Source organism: Sorex fumeus, unplaced genomic scaffold (genome assembly GCF_029834395.1).
Source record: "Sorex fumeus unplaced genomic scaffold, SorFum_2.1 ptg000034l, whole genome shotgun sequence".
In the NCBI taxonomy this organism is placed as follows: Eukaryota; Metazoa; Chordata; class Mammalia; order Eulipotyphla; family Soricidae; genus Sorex; species Sorex fumeus.
This window is the reverse complement of record NW_026606091.1, coordinates 41,595,578-41,603,091: the sequence shown is the minus strand read 5'-3', so window position 1 is coordinate 41,603,091 and position 7,514 is coordinate 41,595,578.

Here is a 7,514-nt window from a genome sequence, read left to right as displayed (position 1 = left end):
GATTGGTTTCTGTGCATCTGCTGTTATGGCCGTACTGGAGAGCCGCTCGTGGGGGGCAACTTGTGACCTCGGTAAGGCGTGAAGAATGAGCCGGTATCGCCTCCCTTCCCATGAGACTGCAGTTGCTTCTTCACCGCCGGCTCATACCTGGCTTTCCTATAAGCTCTGAGGGGGTGACCACCTTGCTGTCCAGGGGTGGGGGGAAGGCAGAAGGGAGCAACAGCCTTTCCCTCCCGGAGAGGCATGATGCCGTAGTTTAAGGCATGGTCCATTTGCTTTTCTGCCACAAGCTGCCGGGCTCTGGAATAAGTCCTTTTGGCTCTGGAGCCATGGCCGTGCCAGAGAGCTGCTCGTGGGGGGCAACTCGTGACCTTGGTAGGGTGTGATGGATGAGCCAGTACCGCCCCACTGCAGTTGCCCTGTCACTGCCAGCTGATACCTGGCTTTCCAGTAAGCTCTGAGGCAGTGGCTATCTTGTATGTGGTCCAGATGCATTTCTGCCAAAAGCTGCTGGGTTTCGAGATTTGTTTCTGAGTCTCTGGGATTATGACCATTAATCAGCTTGATCAGGAGCCAGAGATGCCGTTTGTAGGTGGTGACTTGTTGGTCTTGTTGGGATGGGGAGGAAAGGGCAGGTTCCACCCCCATCTGGTGAGGCCCCGCGTGTCTCGTCACTGCAGGCCCAAACCTGACTGCCCAGTGGCCTCTGGAGGATGGCAGTCAATGGGCCGCCAGGGGGAACAAAACCTAGGCACAAAACCTATTCCTCTCCTGGAGTGGCCCAGCCCCAGTAACCTATTGAAGGAACAGGACGCATTTCTGCCAAAAGCCTTTGGGTTCCGAGATTCCTTTCTGAGTCTCTGGGATCATGGCCATTAAGCAGTTTGATCAGGAACCAGAGAGGCCATGCCTCCAATTATATAGCTGAGCCGGAGGTGGTTTGTGGGTGTGTCTCCCACATACCTAACTTTTGGCCATTTACTTTCTTGGTAAACTTTGCCCCAAGGTTTTGGGGTCTGGCCAAAGGCACAGCAGCAATTTTGGGGTATCTGAAAGTCTGACGTTGCCATCAGGCTGCTGATGCACTTGCCTCACAGGTACAGATTGACCTGCTGGCAGCACCATACCCCCAATTTCCAACATTTCTGAAATAACTTTTATATACTCAGAGAACTCAGAGAGGAGTAACATAATGTAAGAATCAGGTAGCTAGCACACTGAGGCAAGACTGAGTCCAGTAATCCTTTGGACTGGCCCTCTAACTTTCTCTCATTGGGTTTAATATACAGAAGCAATGCATGAATACAGGAACTCTCAACCTCCCTGACTGGGTGTTAAACTTTCAAGTTCATTGAGCACATTACTAATCTCCAGATTGTTCACTGGTCTCCCTGAATCTATCTCTTCTCGATATAATTTCCATTCCTTAGCCAGGAGTATTTTATCTCATCCTTTCACCTCTTTCTACTCTTATCCTTCCCTGACCAAAAGAGTTCTACATACTCACATTGTGCTTGGTAAGAAGACTTAAAGTTTTAATGCAGCTTCAAAATAACTGATGTGGCTTGACCCAAACTATTTCCCTATCATCCTTTAAACCATTTCCCCCCAACCATTTCAGCTCTGAAGCAACTGTGCTCTTTCAGTTTCCTTGATTACTCATGCTTCACTTGTTTCAGGATTTCTGCTATTTAGGTGAGACACTTTCTCTGACCATTCCTCAAATATCACTTTGGAAGTTTTCTCTTCAGAAAATGTTTAGAAGCTATTAAAAGCAGTTCAAATCTCTTTCTTCTCTTTGGAGGATATATGTGTGTGGGGAGGGAGGGGTGTAGGAGACACACTCAGCATTGCTTGGAGAATATTCCTGCTGCTTCTTGGGGACGATATGCTGTCCTGGGGTTGGAATGGGAATCGGTCTCATGGTAGACAGGCACCTTATTCTCTATACATTCTCTCTGATTCCCCAGTGCAAGTTTCAATAGAACATATTTTGCCCCATAATATTCATTTGTGCCGCTTGGCTGATGTTTGGTGTTATTAAAACAATGTCATCAGCAAAGCAGAGGTGGTGTAGTTGCTGACCATCTATCTTCACTCCCATTCCTTCCCATTCCAGTTGTCGCATGATGTTCTTGAGGGTGGCACTGAAGAGTTTCGGTGAAAATGGTATCACCCTGCCAAACCCCTCTCTTGACATCAATGATTATTTCTTTGTAGAATGGTGAGATCCTGGTAGTGAATCCGCAATACAACTCACGGAGGATCTTGATGTATTGAGCTTGAATGCCCTGATTGGCTAGGGCTTCAATGACCGCTTCCGTCTCAACAGAATCAAAGGCCTTCTTTAAATCAATGAACGTTAAAGAGCGGCATCTTGAACTCCCGAGAAACCTCAATGAGCTTGGTTATCATGTGGATATGGTCGATGGTGCTGAATCCTTTTCGGAACCCGGCTTGCTTGCATGGTTGTCCTTCATCTAGTGTTCTGCCAATCCTATTTAGGATGACTCTAGCGAACAACTTGTAGATGACAGACAATAGGCAGATCGGGCGATAGTTGCCAATGTCATGGATGTCTCCCTTCTTGAACAGTAGTACGGTCCTGCTGGTTTTCCACTGGGACAGAACCTTGCATTCAGACAGGTAGTGTGTGAAGAGCCAAGCCAGTGTATTGATGAGTACTGATGGCAGGTTCTTCAGGTGTTCAGGTCTGACCTTGTCTGGGCCAGGTGCTGTTCGTGTCTTTACTGACAAAATGGCATGTCGGATTTCGGAAGGGAGAACGTTGGGAATGACATATCCATCCTGTGGAATTTGGTATGTTGGCAAGTGGACATGGCTATTAAAGAGATCTGAGTAGAAGTCATGAATAATCTTCTCCATTGCCCTTCTGGAAGATGTGATGGATCCATCAGGTCGTCGGAGGGCAGTCATCTTGGTCTTGCAGTTGGCGAAGGACAGGTGGGCGTTACGAATACTTTTCCCGGCTTCTGCCACATCTACCAGCACTGTTGCTCTTCTCTCTTTGAGGTCTTCCTTGATCGCATCTCTGCACTTAAGTGATTAAGTAATCACTTAAGTGATTAAGTGATATTCATTTTCTAGTTCAGTGTCAGGCTTGTAGTAAGTGTTCAAATAATTGCTGAATTAAATGTAGTTGCTATCTAAAGGCCACATTAACAGAATTGTAAGTTACAGCAGAGGAGAGGCAGGGCCAATAATATAAAAAAAATGGCATTGAGATTTTTTTAATTAAAAATATTAAAATTAAAATTTTAAAATGTGTGATGTATTTGGATGGTGCAATTATAGACCATTGCATCATAATAGAAAGCTATATTGAACAATACTGCCTCAGATAGTTACAGAAACAATAAATACAGTGTGTCCTTGTGTTGCTCAGACTCAATATGGTTATGGTCGAGCTTTTCTCTAAAACTCTCAATATCATCCAGTTTGATTTGGAAGTTCCGAAGAATATTTCCTGTGAATACACATGCATTACTTTTTTTTTTCTAAAAAATAGACCAGCAGAAAATTCACCAGCAGAAAATTCTAGGTGTCTTTGTTGTTGTTGTTGCTTATTTTTTTCAGTCAATAGTATACTAGGACCAATTATGTATTGCACTGGCTATGAGTAAATGAACAATCTTCCTAAAATTTTAAATATTCATACTATAGAGTTATGATTGAAGATATTGGCTTAAAGATTAGAAAAATGACTGCCACTTCTTTATCTGCAGGGGAGTATGGAACACTCTCAACCCAGCAACAATCCTTACCACCTGATACAGGTGAGCACTCTTCTCCTTCCTGTCTTCACCTTGTCCTGTCTATCCTGGAACACTAGCACAGAAGAAGAATAAGATAATCCCTCCAGTGCTAGGGAATCACAAGGCCACATTAGCAGTCACAAGATATTCTCCTCCTTCATACCTGAAGTGGAACACACTTGGAACTCCTGTAGTTAACCCCCAGATGTCCCCAACCACATCATGCTAATAATAACTTAATCCTTGCTACAATCATCACAAAAACTCATAAAAGTAGCCAGCCATGGTAACAAGAGCTCATAAAATTCCAATTTTCAGTTGAACGAGAGTCAGTGTTAATGGCATTAGCAAATGGTGTTGAAAAAACTGATTGGTCACATGAAAAAAAATAAATTCAGATCTCTTTCTAGCACCATGCACAAAATTCAAATCATAATGGACTAAAAGACCTTAATATCAGACATAAATCCATAGATTATCTCAAGGAAAACACAGGTAGAACACTTCATGACAGTAAATCTTAAGGTGTCTTCAGTGATTCAATGTAATTGGCCAAGCAAACAAAAACAAACATAAACAAATGCAATGACACCAAATCAAGAATTTTCTCTAATACCAAAGAAACAATGACCATAACAAGAAAACATGTAACAGACTAGGAAGATATATGGCACTGATAGAACTTCACCAGAAAGGGAAAAAAAAGTTTCATCAATAAAAATGGTGGCAAAAGATGTACAGAAATATCTTCCAAAAGGAAATATTGATGACCAAAAAGTATATGAATGAATGTTCTTCATCATTTATCATCAGAAAAATGCAAATAAAAACAATGTCATCTCACACCAATGATACTGGTACACATAACAAGGACAAAAGCAAGTAGTGTTGATATGTGTTTTAGAAAAAAGGAACTCTCATTAATTGCCCGTGGAAATGTTAACTGGTTCAGCCTCTTGGAAAAACAATATGGACACTTCTCAAAAAATCTAAAAAATGAGCTAACATATGATCCAGTCACTCCATTTTTTGGTATTCTACAGCAAAGGTCCAGATTTATTCAGAAAAGACATTTTTCTCTCCTATGTTTTTCTTTTCTAAAAAAATTATTTATTTTGCTCGAGCGGGCCCAGTAACGTCTCCATTGGAGACTTTGTTGTTACTGTGTCTGGCATATCGAATACGTCACGGGGAGTTTGCCAGGCTCTGCCGTGTGGGCGAGATACTCTCGGTAGCTTGCCGGGCTCTCCGAGAGGGGCAGAGGAATCGAACTCGGGTCGGCCATGTTGGCTGCGTGCAAGGCAAACACCCTACTGCTGTGCTATCGCTCCAGCCCTATTTATTTTATCATTATTATTTTTTTATTAGTGAATCACTATGTGATACAGTTATAGGCTTACAAACTTTCATGCTTGTCTTTCAGTCATACAATGATCGAGTACCCATCCCTCCACCAGTGCCCATCCTCCACCACCAATGGTCCCAGCATCCTTCCCACCACCCCGACCTCGGCCCCTCTACCCCACCCTGGCTCTGAGGCCAGGCATTCCCTTTTCGTCTCTCTTTCCCTTTGGGTGTTGTGGTTCACAATAGAGGAACTGAGTAGCCACCATGTTAAGTCTATAGTCTACTTTTGGCATGCATCTTTCAACCTGAATGGGTCCTCCCAACATCCTTTACTTGGTGTTCCTTTCTCTATCTGAGCTTCCCCTTCCACCAGCATGTGAGGCCGGCCTCCAAGGCGTGGAGCAGACCTCCTGGTCTGTATCTCTACTACTCTTGGGTGTTAGTCTTCCATTCTGTTACTTTATATTCCACAGATGAGTGCAATCACTCTATGCCTGTCCCTCTCTTTCTGAATCATTTCACCCAACATTATACTTTCCATGTTGATCTACTTATATGAAAATTTTATGACTTCATCTTTTCTAACAGCTGCATAGTATTCCATTGTGTAGATGTACCAAAGTTCCCTTAACCAGTCATCTGTTCTTGGGCACTAGGGTTTTTTCCAGATTTTGGCCATTGCAAACAGTTGCACTCCTGGGTTTAATCTGAAAACAACCCAAGTGTTCACGATGACTGAACAAGGAAACTCTGGTACATACTCACAATGGAATCCTACTCAGCTTTAAGAAAAGATGAAAAATAATCATGCAACTTGCTGCTAAATGGATGGATATGGAGAGTAATAAGTTTAGTAGTCAGAAAGAGACAGACAAAAAACAGTATGATCTCTTTCATACGTGGCATAAAGGGAAATGCAGTAGAGGAATGACAAATGCCCAAAGGCAACAGGATCTGAGAAGTGGTCTTCAGTAGGAAACTTCCCAGGAGGAAGGATGGAAATAGAAAAGGATTTTGGAGGACACTGGTTCAATGATGGAGGGATGAGAACACTTTGTTTGTGGGTGTGGTGCTGGTATATTTTATTCATGAAACCCTACCAGTAACAGTTTTGTAAATAATTTTTAATAAAAAAGTTGCCTAGAATAAAATTTTATTATATATATATATATATATATATATATATATAGTGAGACCTCGTGATACTCAGGGGTTACTCCTGGCTCTGCACTCAGGAATTACTCCAGGAAGCGCTCGGGGGACCATATGGGATGCCAGGAATCAAGCCCAGGTAAACTGCATGCAAGGCAAATGCCCTCCCCTCTGTCCTATTGCTCAGGCCACAGAAAAAAAATAATAAAGGAGAGTAGAGAAAGAAATTAAATCTGCAAGATTAAGGCCGAATGTTGAGCTTCTGCTACCTACTAATATGTGTCTCTAGCTCTAGATAAAGTATTGAACTTCATTGAGCTTCATTTTCTCCAGTAGCAAATGAAGATAAAGCAGCACTTACTTGACAGGGTTAATGTGAGTACTAAATTAGTTAAATGTGACATAGTTTTAATAATAAATTCATTATGATTCCTTTTGTTTTATTATTTGTGATTGATATCTTCTAAGTTTTGCTTTTCTTCTTTTAATTTCTGACCAAATGTACTGACACTTCCTCTTCCAAAATAAATCAGGTTGCATGGTTCTTGTATTTCCATAACATATGAAGATAAATTTGTTCAAGGTTTTGGGGGTATTTCCCCTTCTATTTACTTACTTAATTTTTTCCTGTGAAATGTGAAAACAGAGCAAGTAAGTAAGAATTTTCAAAAAAGAGTAAAAGATGTTTTCTTGACTTACAGCATATAATTTGTGGGATCTAATTGTATACCTACTTCTGGGCACTGGGAGAACCAGGAGGACACAACCATTATTGTTTCATGAAGTCTCTATAGTTTTCTGGATAAGATGGTTATCAGTCTTGATAGCTGCCCTTCCTATGAAGTACACTAAAATTTCTTTCAACCTTTGAACTTTATTGAGCACCTGTGGGAATGGGAATTATAAATTTCCAAACAAGGAAGGCTTGGGACATATCTTTAAGGAGGTCATGGTCTAATTAGCATTTAATCCATCCTTAAGGATGTTCTACCAGTTCAGTACTGAATAGAAAATAAGAAATAGGAGAAGAGGAAAATACTTTTTTTTAGAGATAAATACTCTGCACACAGGCATAGAGGAAAATGAGAGGGAAAAATGATTAAGTTTATATTCCTGCAGAAATAAACAATGTTCATAATTGTGGACTAATAAACCTTATAATAGGGAGAAATGATATAGAGAGAGATTGGAAGGTGTAACTAGGTAGACGGTGGTGAGAAATGGGAATCTATAGGCAGG